Source organism: Lepisosteus platostomus, chromosome 1, assembly GCF_059453375.1.
Source record: "Lepisosteus platostomus isolate fLepPlt1 chromosome 1, fLepPlt1.hap1, whole genome shotgun sequence".
Taxonomy (NCBI): Eukaryota; Metazoa; Chordata; class Actinopteri; order Semionotiformes; family Lepisosteidae; genus Lepisosteus; species Lepisosteus platostomus.
In genome coordinates this window covers 65,960,277-65,976,229 of record NC_142611.1, presented here as the reverse complement: position 1 = coordinate 65,976,229, position 15,953 = coordinate 65,960,277, and the positions used below count along the sequence as shown (strand labels likewise).

Sequence of the window (15,953 nt, the reverse complement as noted above, 5' to 3'; positions counted from 1 at the left end):
CAATTTGCTGGTTTCATTACATGAAGTGACTCTCAGTCCTAACAGCCTGTGAAATACTGTTTTAATCAAATGAGGCTGAAAAACGTCACGCAGGTACATAAATGAAACTTAATTAGCCCAGATCAAAACTTTAATTTTGTTCTATATACAATCTTTTGGTTGTTCTTAATATGTTCTACCCTGTGGCTCAAACACCTCTGAAATCTTTTGTGTGTGTACAATATACGTACAAGAACGCCAAAACAGAATCATTTGAAGCCACAGACTGAAAAGAAAGGCTGTATTAAGGTTTTTGCTTCATTTAAGTACCAGAGTACCCAGAGTCTGGTTTTAATATATTAATATCCTGCAGCATGTGAAAATAATATAATTCCATTTATTTAGACAGTATGTTTCATTCCAGAGATCTGAAAGTGGCTCCTTCCTCCCGTCTTTTTCCTAACTGCTTCTTTCAAGTCAGGGTCCTGGGGGAGTCAGAGCCCATTGTGGCAAGCAGCGGGCGCAAGGCAGGATACACCCTGACAGTACGCCAGTCGATCGCAGGGCACTCACAGACCAGTTTTCCCAGAAGCCAATTAAACTGCCAGTATGTTTTTGGGGCTGTGGGAGGAAACCCACACCAACATGGGATGAACATACAAGCTCCACGCTCATAGCACTCCGGGTTCAGAACCGGACCCAGGGTGAGGTAGTGATGTTACCCTCCAAGCGGTTCACGTGTAGGAGCAGGCCCACTTCATTTTGGAGGGCAGAATTAGGAACGGGAGTATGGTCAAGACGTAGTGAAGCTGCCATGATTTGTCCCAGCCAGGACAAAACTAGCCGCAAAAAGAAAAAAAGAACTGCTTGTTCTTTAACGATGAATGCAATCACTTTTCTGGTGTTTTGTTTACATATATAAGAGCAGTTTGTCTGCTACTATTCTTTCTAGAGGTAATACAAAGTTTAAATTGGGTAGAAGTTTGGTGCAAAATATTAAATAGCTCTTTAATATTTGAGCTAAAAGGTGAAAAGGTCATTTTCAACGTTTGTACAGTTACGCACATTTAGATGTTTCGCTGCCACTGGGACTGAAGGAATGCATTTGGTTTAATTTGGTTTTCAGGTGAATTAGAAAAAGCCTCCAGTGTTTCCTTAACATGGTTCACTACTTGTCCATGGGTTTTGGGACAGGCCGCCTGGCTTTGGCCTGTGAGCACACAGTAACAGCCAGACAGTGCATTATCCACTGTTTTAAATACACTCTGATCTGCTGCAGTTTTACAGCAATTGACTTTTCTGCTTTCAGTTGTATATATTTTTCTTGCTCTTTCAAACTACAGGCTCTGCGCGACAGCTTTGTGTGCAGTGGTGTTTGTAGGCGCTCCATTTTTAGTTTCTTATCTCTCCACGGTGGTTCTGTTCTCTTTCATGTGATGCTGTAAATGGTCTTTCAGGCGTATTATATTGTAAGGCACTTTTGGCAAGCTTCTCCATAAACAATTCTGTCACTGTTAGACAAGGTGTTCTTCACGGGTGATGATTTATTGCCCCTGTTAGACTTTTTTATTTTTGGTTTGTGCCTTCTTATTTATATACACCCCTGACTAATGACTCTCTTTTTGTGAATTCTGCGTGTGTGTCTAAACGTGTGTATGGGGTATCCTTCAAGGGGTGGCATTCCATTGCTCTGTCTTTATATTCTAACAAATCAACTCCCTGTAGTCTTGTCTCCTCCAGAATTAGCTATGGCAATGCCGAGCTTGGCTGCAGCTCCTAAGACTACACTGAGCAAACTGTAGAACTTAAAAAAAAATGGGCAAGTAGGATGCTAAGTCCCGGGCTGGCGCTCATATTACTCTGCACTGGTTTCAAGAAGGATCAGGAATTGATTTTACAATCTTCAGGCATTAAAGACTTTAAAACATCTCCAGCTTGTGCTTCAGTTTTCTCTGTTGCAATCTGTCCTGTTGCAAAACTGAAACGATCTATTGCCTGTTGTCCATCTCAAAGATCAGGTGTGAGCAGTAGAACAGTAGGTTCTCCTTTATCTACAGTCTTAGCTCCCGAACACTTACACAAATTCTTCAAGTATCTGCCGCTTTGTATGTATGGGCACAGAACTGTTTTTTAATGGGCCTTTAATTAATACTTGTTTTTTTCACTTTGTCTTCACTTGTATTATTTCCCAGTTTTTCTGTATTGCACTTAATACATGTATTATTATTATTATTATTATTATTATTATTATTATTATTATTATTATTATTATTACTAGGTTATTCAGTGTTCTTAACTCCACAAACCTTTGTTAGCAGATTTGGATTTGTGTTCTCTCTCTTCATCTGCATTAAATTTCCTGTGTGCATTGCCTAGAACATGCAGGCTGGTTTTTCAAAGCATGCAGCTCCTGCTTAAAACCATGTGGACCACATTTTATGAGGGGCTAATACAAAACTCAGGAGTAAGCGGATGTATTTTGGACTGTTTCCTTTTGAAGGTAATTAATAATTAGTTCTTATTGCACTTGAAGCTTTTTGAAAAAGTATGTGCATGTCCCTAGAAGTATAAGCATGTGTAATGGCTATTGGTTTAGCAAATATGGATAAGCATAATACTGGCATTGAATTAGAATTTGGCACAGACTTGCTGCACACCATGATCTAAGTGTGCTGATCTGCTTTCTAAAGGAAATGAAAACCTGTTGGTTTTTCGTATTAAGGCGTCAGCTTTCTCAGGCTAAGTCTTTCATGTGTTAAAGACTTTGAGATTTAATATATCCAACCATTGACTGCCAAGCATTCTAGGTTCACTTCTAAATGTGCAGGTCTGTTTTTTTTTGGTAGGATGCATGTTTTTCCTTCAGTGTAGCGTCTTGAATTACCTGGAGCACGGGTCACCAACGCTGGTCCCGGAGTGACTGAATCCAAGCAGTTTTAGGGGTAACCTTTCTAAGGACATGGGTCAGTTTGATTGCACTCATCTAAGCAGGTGATTTGTAAAATTAAGAAACTTGAAATTGAAATTGAAATCTCAATACTCTTGAGCTATTGTGGACTGTTTCTCCTTTAAAAGAACAACTTACTTTGCCTAATCTTCTGCAGCATCTGTTGTGCCAACATGCACATGAGAACCACACCATCAACACTGTGGTCTCCCTGTGACATGGGATATTAGCCAAGGAATTGAACCCTGGGCCCTTGCAGTAGCAGCACTCAAATCAATCGAGCTACCCAATCTCTGTAGACATCTTTCTCTATACTACATCTTTCCCTATCTTTCTTAAATGCACTCTTACTGTAACGCAGAGTTACTGTGTGTTGTCGGCGTGTGGATACGAAGAGTCCTCTTTTGTGTGTTAGAATTACTCACTCCCAGACCGTGACCATCTGGGTCATTGCCAGGGTCCAGGTATCGGCAAGTAGAAAGGTTTTGCCTTCCTTCATTGAGCGATGACGGCAAATAATAGAAGCGGATGCATTGCCAAACCTGGATCTCACAGTTGCGCTTCGAAACAAGCAAAAGAAGAGAAATGAGAATGACGGGGATAAGGACGGCCCTAGAGAGGCTCCACTGTCGCAGGTGCCCTCTCTCGGTGCACGTTGTCCTCTGCGCTCTAGCTATTGCGAGTTCAAGCCAGGGTAATGGTTTGGCCTGGAAGAGGACTGGGCTGCAGTCGGCCCAGTAACCCCCAGCGACGTCTCTGATGCCTGCGGGCTCACGGTGATGTCGACAGGGGAGGCGCTTTGCCCTGCGATAGGTACTGAGCCTTCTCACCACCCCTGTGGACACGGTAGCGCGACAGTTCAGTGGGTCGGCAGGTCAGAGAAGCCTGCCTGCGATTCTTCATTCTCCCCATTTTGGGACATTCCTACTTGAGTGGGCATATAATTGAATCTAATTGGCAATTCCGAACTTGCAATGAATAAAGTGAATTTTTGCTACGTAACACAAATGTCACCAAGGTGATATTCATCCATGCCTTTTTAGCCTCTTCATCCAATTTGGGGTCGCACGGAGGCAAACAACAGGGACAAGGCAGGGTACACCCTGGAGAGGACGCCAGTCCATCGCAGGGCACACGCACATACAGTACACACCAGGGAACTTTTCAAGGAAGCCACTAATTCAAACAGCATGTTGTTGGACTGTGGGTGGAAACTGGAGCACCTAGAGGAAACTCAAGTAAACACAGAGAGAAGATGCAAAGAACTGACCCCAGGGCTCCAGTGCTGCAAGGCAACAATGCTGACCACCATGAGTAACATACTTCTTTATATACAAGCCTGAAATCCCTCTGTGGGCCCAAGGTTGTTGTCACTGTTTCGTCCAGGTGGTGAGTCTGGTCTCACACCTATCCAACAGCACAGCAATGTTGTTAGAATGGAGAAGGAAGACAAGCGGCTTCGCTTTCTAACAGGGATTCAATGATTTGAATTGACTTGGATAAAAGCTTCAGAACATAACAAGGGGCTCTCCTGGAATATCAAGACTATTCAAAGAAAATTGTAGAAAAATCCTCATAAATACATTTCAATGCAATTATGCCAATTGTTTTGAATTTACCAGAAGAGCATCTCTAAATGTAAGCCCTTTCCATTCAGGCCAGGACATTCTAAATCAAGATACTCAAGTTTCTTTTGATGGCTGTTCTGTATAATAAAAGGCTTATGTTGGTGCCAGCCAAGGCTTGTCTGAAGCCTTCTCCTGCTGTAATTGAATTGGACACACCTGTCTTAATTGGCTAATTAGAATCCTATGGAATAAAATTCCACAGGTGAAAAATGGGTTAATTTGATTGGCCCTTTGGATAAAGGAACATTCCATGGCAATTATCAATAATTAGGATACAACAGCAGTCAGGGGGTATAGAGAAGGAACTGTGTCAAAGTTCATGTAGTTCAGGGAAATACTCAGGGGTAATCTGAACTGGAGAGAGTTTAGATGGTATCAGAGAATTTATTTTACTCCTGTACTTTATCAGCAGTCAACCTGCAGTCTTAAATGCAGTTAAAGTTTGTAGTAAAAGAAGTATTTAAGAAAGTTAACAGAAGAAATGTGCAAGTAGTTTGTTTGTAATGGAGCGGATTTAACGAATGCATGAACGATCCTGAGTGATTTTTTAGCATTTTGCCTCTGCTACGCTTCACTCTATTCCTGGAGTTAATGTGAATTCTCCATAGTCTGTGTAGAATGGTTGATTAGTGCTGATTTATAGTTGGAAACTGGGTGCTGAAGGTTAAGCCATGTAAGGTCTGCCAGTAGGTCTGAGAGAACACAAGGGACATATACTTTCCTATTGACAGCAAAACCTGGCCATTTATCAAAGGGATGAGCCAGGGTTAGTGTGTCAGGGTGTTCCTGGGTGTGTGACTAACAGTTTTTAAGAAAGAGGAATGGAGTTTGTCAGGTATTAAGAAGTTCCAGCTCTTCCATGGGATTGTAGGAGTCTTTAGTCTATCCACAAGGGAACTGAAAATTTATTTTCTCAACTAATACTTCTGTGATGGACTGGTTTTTGGGACTGAGCAGGTTTCTCCAAAAGGAGACAGCTGGCACATCCTAGGAGCCTGAAGGGGTTCTGCAAGCCAAGACCAGTGACAGTCACTGAAACGCGCACTGCTCATCTGGTCATGTGCTGTCTCTAGGTTTCATGTCTCCATTCACAACAGGCTTGCAGCTATCGGGTTTTATGCTGTTATTGTTTTCAAACTTCCAGTTACACATGAACTGGGAATGACCAGAATTCCTAGTGGGTACCAGGAAGTCAAGAATGTCTGTTCATAAAGAAAGCAAGTTTGCCAGCCTTTCCAGAGAAAAAAAGATATGCAAAGTGAGAAAGGGAGAGGGGAACAGGGTGAAAAGAAGGGGTAGAGAGAGGAAAGGAGAGGAGTGGTTTAAGATGGATAAAGAGAAACCAAAATCTAGAGGAAGAGGAAAAGGGTGAGTCAGAGAAGGAGACCACAGTATCCATGGGAATAAGTTAGGCACGCATATTGTGATAATATTGAAATAATACTTTTATTGGAGTGATGTAAGTTAACATCTATATTTAGATTTTTTATATTTTTTCTTGTCCTATTTATTTTCATTTTTGTATACGTACCACATTTCATGTAAAGAGGGGGGCTGCTCATATTTCAGACACCTTAGAGACATCTTTCGGTGTGTATAGTGATTTATCTTGACACTTTCTATATAGTGAGGCACCCACTATATGGAAAGAATTTGAGGATACAGGAAAAATGCAATGCTGCCCTCTATTGACAGCTGTGCAGTCATTACACTTGAGTATGTTTGAATATGACTGGTCCAAATTTAGCCAAGAATAACTACTGCACTCACTGTACTTGCATAAATCTGCACATATATCCTCCTAGTGCTAACACACACAGTCTCACACAAAGAAACAGTCACAGAAACATTTGTGAATTTTGTAGCAAAAGTCAAAAATAGAGATTAAAAGTATCCCCTTTGTGATTATCTTGAACTACCCATGTTGCACAACAGTGCCAACACATGAGTCAGCTGGGATGCATACGTTGCACGCTGTCAACTTGGAGATCAGAGTCCAAAGATTATGAAAGATTCACCTACTTATTTCCTATAACATCTAAGCAATGTCCAGGACCTCAGCTGAACACACAGGCTCTGTGATCGGAAGTCATGTGTCTTAGTCATTAATATCAGTTTGCATCACGACCCAGCATATTTTTGGGTCTTGAGTAAGTGATTTTTCTTCTCTGAGTGGAAAGCAATATCCATTAACATATCCCTCGGATATACACAATATCCATTTCCCCTGCAAAAACTTCACAGATAATCTTACAGTTGAATTAATCTCACAGTTGTGAATACTAAGCCAGGTACTTCTGAACACATACAAAACGCTGTCGAGTCTTTAAAAGCCTTCCCATGATATCATGTTGCAGAAATGTTTTGCTTCTGTTGAGTCCTCCCAATTTGCAGGTTCTACTTGTACGGTCCTCTGGCTGCAGTATAAAATGTTTGAAATGTTGTAAGCTAAAGGAGGCCATCTCTGCGCTACTCACTCACAAGTATTACTCCATCTCACTCGTTGCTACTAGCTAATCAATCCCAGAATTCTAACCCAGTCCACATCCAGGAAGCAATTTTCAAATGTTTGTAAGTTTCAGAGCCCCCATAAGTCCTTTTGAAAGGTATCTGGTTATTTAATGCAAAGCCTCAACTTAGGAGCTCATATCCTTGGCTCTGTGTTTGACAGTCCTTTGAGTTGACTTTATCAGTCCCAGAGTCCCAGACACAGGCGCACAGAAAGCAGAGAACACATTTGCAGTGCATTAACATTGTACAGCAGCACACAGATGCCTGGGACTCATGCACTGTGAAGCTGATACAGTCACAGACTTTGTAGGTATAGAGCATGCTACCAAAGAACTGGGAGGAGCTCTGGTAGAGAAGGGAGGATTTCTACAGAGAAGTGTTATGTTACATCATCCAGCCCAAGGCCATTGAAAAGTTACAGTCATAGCCCTCTCCTCACCCAACACGTGAGAAGAGTGTGATTAGGAGAGATTTTCAACGAAAGCTCTGAGTGCTCTTAGCCACCCAGGGTGGTTGCATATGGTCACACAGCTGTTGGAGCCATATGCCAGGTCCGGTTCCTGCAAACTGAATGGACTCCCTTTCACCACGTTTCATTCATGTCAGGAGGACAGGAAACTTCAGAATGGAGAGGATTACTGTCATGCTCAGATAGGAAGAGACATGCGCTCTGTCCTGGCAAGGGGGAATAATGATCTATCAGTTGATTTCATTTTCCTGTCTTTATGATCACTTACCTGCTGCTACACTGCCAGTCTGTGCATCTGTCTTCCTGTGAGTTTATGTCTTGTGTTTTATTTTGTCAGCATTACACAAAATATTCTTCTGTCCTTTTTCCCTGGGAAAACATCAGGGATGTTTGCCCACGCAGTCTGTCCACCCAGATCCCAACTGATGCTTTTATTCTCGCTCAATAGCTGGTTCTGTGGTTCTGCTTTGTTATATATTTATTTAATTTAATGCTTTGTTTAACCAGATTAATCAACTGAGAACCAAGTCTCATTCACAATAATGACATACCTGGCCCAGAGTTTCACACCATTGCAGCACAGAAAGCCAAACAAGGAAAGAAAGAAAACAACCAATTTCAGATTTAAATAACACACAAAAGACGTGATAATGCAATTTATTCTGGTTATTAGCAATGACTTGTGCTAAAAACACTAGTTGCTATGGAAGGGTAGGTTTGATAGAAGTGTGACAACTCATTTGAGGTAGGCACAAGGTACTGTGATAAAGTGTGTGGATATGAAGGTATTATCACAACTAATGATCAGGAAATTAATTTAAGTGTTCAAAGAGTAAAAGATCATAATGATGAGTGTGATGGGTTATGCCAGTGATAAACCTTCTGACAGAACGGTAGAAGACATCAAGTTTCCTTTAGAGGCCAATCTGTAAACATCATCCCCATAGTCCAAGAATATACAGTATGTATGCAGAACTGGACTGGTGTGTACCTATGGAAACATGCATAACAAGATTTGTTGTCATAAAGGAAACCAACTCTAGTTTGTAATATCCTATGAATATTGTGAATGATCCTTAACTTTCCATTTCAAGCACTAGATGCCTAGCAAAACTACTGTGATTATGTGCTTGTAGTACACATAGTAGACTTTAAACTTTAAGGAAAAATACAGAAGTAACAAGGTCACAATGTGCAAAACATTCTACTTATTTTAGGGATGCAAATCTTAAATTGCACATGCCCATTAAGCTGCTCAAAGCCAATACCAGGCTTATTGCCTGGGATTATCTGAATGGCCTCTCAAGTAAAATGTGCAGTCTATTCATAGATCTGCGGTGAAAATAAGAGTTTGACTACATCACTGGCTACATTAATGCAGTGGGTCCAACACAGTCAAAAATTGGATACAGATTTTTTACAGTTTTCTTTTTAGGGTTTCCACCAGCATGTGCTGCATGAAATAAAATTCTTAAGTCTTTGCTTGAGGCTTTTTAAGGGGTCCATGAGCTTTCTGACGATAGGCTGCCAGCTGGAGGTCAGGTAGCAAAAATGCAAAGCATGCTGGATCCACAACTGCGTTAGATGGCAATAAGCTGGCTTCTTATGAGACTCTGCTGCTACTGAATTTATATTTTGAATAGAAGCTGATTTGCATCTTTTGCATCTCGAAGTCATTACATCTCCATAGGGAATTGCAGAGTTGTAGAGTGATTTCACTAGATGCTAACCCTCCACCAAGTTTCACATAAATTCAGGGAGCTTTATTGACATGACTGAAGAATCACAGCATTGCCACAAGCCATTCCAGCCTCACATTAAGTGCATGCTTGCTCGTTATAACAACGAGTACAGGTACAGGTCAGGGGCAGCCTCAGTCCTTCGCACCCAAAGGCAGCAGTGTGCTTGCTCGAAACCAAATCCTGACCATCATCTGCATCCTGGTGTTCACGAAAGCCATAAGTCGCAAGGTAGTGTCACAGGCTGACAGCCAAGGGGTGCAATGATGTAGTCTGCTTTATGAAGCGATGTCATTTCCATGCACAGTCCCATGTGTGGATAAAATGTCATTTCCATTTAATCATTTTCAAGATAAAAATGGCAGTCTATCCGTGGCATCTTTGGGTGCAATTGTTGTCACTAGGTGGTCGATACTGGTCATCTGCAAGAGCAGTGTACCTTTGGCATAGAAAATCTCCTTGGGGGATTTCTTCCAGTTCTTCCAGTTTGTAAATGTTCAAACTAGACAAGATTTCTCTGCGAGATAGTGCCCTAGTTACCTCCAGCTCTGCATTACAGACATGCACGAAGATTTGACTGGACATGAGCCATCTTGCAGTACATTGTCAGAGCCGTGTTGGTTTATAAAGATACTGACAACACACCTACTTGAACCCATGCTTACTTAATCTAAGAAGGAACTTGGAAGAGTGTCTGTCACAATAGAAAGACGGGTAACATGAAAGCAAGTCCTTGCCTTCTGTTTAAAATTTGATTTGCAATAGAATTGATGTAAAGCCTTTTTTGGAGAACAGACTGGGGGTAAACTCTCGCTCCCCCCACCCCACCACTTGCAGTTAAGTACTCCTTCGTGTCCTTAACAGCTTTTCCTAGAAATCCGATTTCTAGGACCTGGGAAGAGGTGAGTGGGGTGGAGAGAGCTGACTGGTTCATCTCGGGTGCTAGCCTTCGGTGTGGCCTGACACAGCTCCTGGCAGCTGGGAGGACGCACCTGCCACTGAGTCCAGCATCTGCTGGGAGCTCTCCAAAGTGCTGCAAAGAAGGCAGAATCTGCAGGATCTCTTTTTCCATACAGATGGCCCGGGGCACATGTTTCAGTCTCATTGGCTTGGGGTCCCTTGTTTCTATAAATACGGACACACACACAGAAGCGTATAAATAGGTGCTCAAATCAAGCACAGCTCCACCAGGCCATGCAAAAAACCTGCACACATCTCCGCAGCACCCATCTCCACAAAGCCCGCACAACAGTCCCCTGTGGAAACAAAGGAATCTTAGCTGCCAAGGACTTGAACAGGTAATACTAATCCAAGCAATATGTGTCCACCTTATTTCCCTTCTTTCACCTGTGCAGACAACTGCACCTGTAGATCTAACAATCTGTGTATTTGACACAATTCCTGTTATGTTGTAGTGGGTTTTGCTTCCTTGCCAATTGCAAATATTTTTGTTTGATTGCATACTTTTTTAAATCTGTATAACTTTTGCACGGATTGCATTTCTCTGTTTATTATATGTATAGGTATAATTGGATAAAATCATTCTACCAATAATTTTATGAGAATTTTCACTGTAATTATCTGTGTTTTGTGTTCATAATTTCACTGGACTGTATTTGAATGCAAGTGATTTATTACAGATGAAATTAAGAGGATTGAATTGATCCATTTAAGGTATCTCACCTGTATGTGTATCTTCTGTACTATCCCATTCCTTTACAAAAACAAATCCCAATTTAATACTGGAAGTCAGGCAATGTGTTTTAAAAGGTTTGTCTTTAAATATGATGAAATCTGGTAAATGATAAGGGCAAATTGATGATTCTGCAGTGTTTAAATTGGAATTTAAGTGGATATTGATGTAATATTGAGGCAGTCAGGTAGAGATCATGTTGAGCTAAGTACAGTCATTCCCTAGGTATACTTTGGAATTTAGTTTAGGAAAGCTGAATTGTTCAAGGTGTTGATGTTTTACAATCAATCTGCATATTAATATTCTTTTGACTACTGACAATAACTAAATAGAGAATCAGAAATCAATTTTGAATACTTATGTTAACTTAATTTGCTGTAATTCATAAATTAACTTATTTGGAGTTAGTAACTATGAATGGTGTTGCACAGTAAAAAGCAGTAGGTAAACCAATAACAGAGAAAGTGAAAGAAAGTTTTTAATAAATTCCTGTTAAATTTCTAGCAGCTTAGTCTGTGATGAGGTGACATACTTTAGTGGTTAAACCTCTGAACTGATGATATGATGACTGACAGGTTATGAGTTCAAGTCCCTCTTTCAAGGCACTTGACCCCAGTGGCACCAGTCCACCCAGCGGTAAAAAGTGGTGCTGGGGTAACTCTGTTCTGGGCTGCCACCCCATCACACGCTCTCTTAACCCCACAGAAACCAGAGCTCTGGACTGATGGGGCTCTTATATGGACTTTACCCCACTTTCATTCTGTAATATTCAAATATAAATACAGTAGTACTACAATATGAATCATTCATTATATAGGATAAAAAAACAGCTGTACAAAACACTGAATTCTAACCTGTCCAGGTTATCCTCACTTTAAAAAACATCTAAAATTTTTTTGTTTAATTTAGTTCTGTTTTATTCAAAGAAAATTCTGCACTGTTTTTTGTCTTCCCAAGTAAAAAAACACACGTTAAGAAAGTACAGTAGATTCTTTAGACTGGCTTGATCATTTCCCTCTGTTTCTGTGATCGCTTTCTTTTTGCACAAACAACTTTGTGAAAATATTATGAAACACATCAAAACTAAGGGTTGGATTGAAGTAAGTGCTGCAGCCTCAGAGCTCTTAGTTCCTGATTTGATTGTTGACTGGGGAACCTCAGGTGTGGAGTTTGAATGCTCTCACCTCATCCATGTGGGTTTCTTCAGTTTCCTATCAACTCTCATAGACATAAAGATGTCTCTAATGATCTCTGTGGGAATAAACTGTATGTGTGAGAGAGGGAAAAGCTTTCAAAGTGCTTTGATGACGCCAATAATTAATTAAATTGGCTTTTTAAATTTGTGTTGGAATGTGATTGTGTGCGTGACAACCTGTAGACAAAGTCCAGAGGTGGCATTGAGCCACATGCATCTGGTTTTGGAGTGTCTGTTACACCACTGATGGCTGGCTCTGGCCCCAGGGAGCCACAGTAGTGAATGCATCACAGATGTATCAGTAGCCGCAGTGGGATATACTGTACTGCATAGACCTGGAAAGGGTGATCATATTGACTAGCCCATGTGTCGCTCATTCAGAAATCCAGTGTGGCCTTTGTAACTGACTGCCACTGAGTATTCCCCAAAACATGACTTGGATATGGCTGAGTTCTGCTGGGTTGACATGGGTTTGAGTAAGGATAGTTTCCCCCCATGAGCAATCCGTGCTGACTGGCTGGGCACCTGTGACAGTGCAGGGCTGTCAGTGAGAGCTGCACCCATTCTCTCCTCGGTGCTAACTCTGCAGTAGATGCTGTGGGGCTCACAAGGCGACTAGAGCCAGGTGTATACAGAGTGTATATTTCAGAGAATGTGTAGGCCTTCATATCTGCAGTACTGATACATGGGCCTCAGCTTTGAGCTGAGCCGAGTCACAGTTGCAGCTGGCATGTTTGGTAAAAAAGGAAAAGCAGGTGTCGATTCTAGTTTTTTCTGTACTGCGTTCTGTCTTTTGTAATGGGAATGAACCAATGTTGGAGGAGCCCATGTGGCTGGAGGCTGAGAGGTACCAGTCTAAATCTGACAGTGGACAGTAATTTATAATTGCCCTGTGTGTAACATGCAATCTACTGAGTAATCTACTGCAATCTATTTTCCATCTATGAATTGGCTACATCACTCTGTTCTCCTCCCCACTGATAGCTGGTGTGTGGTGAGCGTTCTGGCGCACTATGGCTGCCGTCGCATCATCCAGGTGGGGCTGCACATTGGTGGTGGTGGAGGGGAGTCCCCATTACCTGTAAAGCGCTTTGAGTGGAGTGTCCAGAAAAGCGCTATATAATAAGCAATTATTATTATTATTATAATTATTACTGAGTGTGGTGGGATATACAGTACCCATAGTGTACATAGCAGACAACTTGAAATGAACCACTGTGGATAGTTTATGCTGATGGATTTGTGATTTTCCCCAAGCGCTAAGCAGAGACTGACCTTCCCTGACTTCAACCAGCTGTGGGCACAGCTGATAGATGTGGAAAGACTCAAGTGAAAAAATAACCTCAAACGGCAGTCCTTCCCACTCACACATTTTTCATTGAAAATTGCAGTTAAACGTGTGTGCCCTAGGCAATAATTAGTTAACAACATTCTTTTAAAAACTGTATTTTAAAGTATTCTTATTGTAATTCATATTTTATAGTTTGTTGCTCTTTCAGACTTGAAGAAAAGAAATAAGTTCACAGACTCAGAAAAGGAATACTGGCAATCTGATACGAATTACCACAGATAGCCAGCAGGGAGCAGTGCAATACCAGAAAGACTAGGGGCTGTTCTTCTGCAGCTCCGTAATCACTTTTGAAGTCAGGTGAATAATAGATGACATAAAAATGTGAGCTACACATGTGCAGGATTGCGTGTTCAGGTTTTGAAGATCCACACAAACGCCTGCTTTGCAGCCATGAGCAAATGACTAATATGACATTTAATTTGACTCCAAATTTTTGGGAGTTTTAAATGTGTAATTTAAAAGTTCTGCAGAATAGAGTCGCTTAAATTCAGGTCTCTGCACTGAATGTTCGTGCCTCTTGTAGTGATTTTCAGTTTATTGTGCAAATCGCAAAAATAAAAACATTATCAAATCATGTATCTTTCCTAATTAAGTATCGTGCTTCAGAGGCTTTAAGCTTTATGAAGTTGAAATATACATGTTCCAGAATCATGATTTGTGTTTTTTTATGGCTGATGTGTAGATTTCACACATAATAGATCTGTTAATTACATGATGTTCTCAGTGTTAAGATAAAGTATTAGTTTAATTCACAAGATGTCAGAGTGAACAGAATTGCTGACATTTGTTAGCCAATTAACAAAGGTGAAAGCTTTCTGTTTGAAACAGTTTTTGAGATTTTTCCTTTAATTTTATCAGGCAGGTGCAAGTTCATCTTCTGCTGCTTCGCTCTCGCAGGTTCTGGGCCCTCTGGCTGCTCTAATTGTTTTCATTCTCTCTTCTTCTAATCACAGCGCCTGGCAAAAACCAGCAAAGGGAAGGGAATGAAGGGGATGAAGGGAATGAAGGATGACGTCATCTGGCCAGGTATGTGGTTTAGAAACCGATGTTTAAATCTAATGTTATTTAAACAAAACTTGTTCAGGTGAATGTGATACTCTTAGGAATGTTATCAGGTAGTTTAAACTTTTCTATACAATGCAGAATTCTACACTAGCCTTGATCCTGCAGAGGCCGTGGCCCTCCTGAGTAATTCCTGGTGTAAGACCTGCTGGACTGTGGCCCTCCTGGACCAGGGCTGGTGTACAAGCAGGGACAGCCTCCTCATTCAGTATGTGACTGGAAGCTTAGACTGACTTCAAGCCAAAATGGAATAAGGCACAAACAATTGTGATGCCGCAAGGGGCTGGGTACTTGAGGGGTGTTTCTTTCCCAAAGGACTCCTAGATTTTTTTAGAAGCTTATCTGATAGCATCGCACAGATCACAGGAGAGCAGATGCTGGCAATCACAGAAACAGACATCAGCTGTGCACCCTGCTCCAGGCCACATATATAGACTAATGAGGAGAAGACGTCCGAGCACATACTTTGCGAGACCACTGTGTTAGCCTAAGCCCAGCCACAGGCTGAAATATTGTTAATCCAGTCTCCGAGTTAAAGTATCTCGCCTAAAATGCTACAGTCTCAGCCTCAGGGTTGAAGAGCAGCTTTATTGCCATAGCGCAGGCTGTCTGTATTTTTTTTCATTATAGCCCTAGGCAAAAACACCTTGACCATTTCACTAAACTAGCTTTAGGACTGTGATATTTTGCCTCAGTCATATACACACAGTGCAGGCTGCTTATAGACCAACAGGAAAGAAGATTGCAGATTTTAGTAGCAACGCACACCCGCTTGCGCTACTTCCACAGGCTTCCTTGAACAGGACGACAAACACTACTGTATGTCACGGATGTCGGAAGGGATAAACCGTGGAGAGGCAGGAGAGTGGAAAACGACCCTATGCGAAGCGGCGGATCGGGGGGTTAGCCCGGGCTCAGCAGTGCAAAGAGTTCTGGAGTGCCGTATAGAAACCTATGCCCTCAGGCCACGGACGGAGTGGCGACTTGGTGCTAGGCGGGTCTCAGGACATCCGAACGTCAATGCTGAGCGAAGCAGAATAAGTGACCCGGAAATATATAGCCCCAGGGAGAGAGAGACCGGAAGGACAACAAAGGACAGGAAACTAGGGACAGGACAGAGAAGGAGCGCCCTCTGGCTGCAGAGGGTGTGACACACTACTATTGCTGTGCCAGGTACAAGCTATATTCTACAAATTCTAGTCTATAAAACACTGTTAAAGCCTTCTGTGGGGCAAGTATTTGTGTTTGGGGTCCCACCTTGAACCTGTGCCCATATTGTGAGCTGCCCCACACAGTATTTTCTATTGATGTGAAAAAACACTTCAATGGGAAGGTTGAAACTAAAATTAGCAGTCTCAGATATTAAGTAATATGGGGCT

The 15,953-nt window shown here is 41.7% G+C and overlaps 1 long non-coding RNA gene across 4 annotated transcripts in view; it reads left to right on the top strand.

Moving 5' to 3' along the window:
* Positions 1-10,456: 10,456 nt before the first annotated feature.
* Positions 10,457-15,953, top strand: part of LOC148678492 (uncharacterized) — a 32,009-nt gene continuing 26,512 nt past the window's right edge. For all 4 annotated transcript variants that reach the window (XR_015939190.1, XR_015939191.1, XR_015939188.1 and 1 more), the window contains exons 1-2: positions 10,457-10,571; positions 14,466-14,538. This is a non-coding gene — a long non-coding RNA (uncharacterized LOC148678492). The remainder of the gene's footprint in view (positions 10,572-14,465; positions 14,539-15,953) is intronic.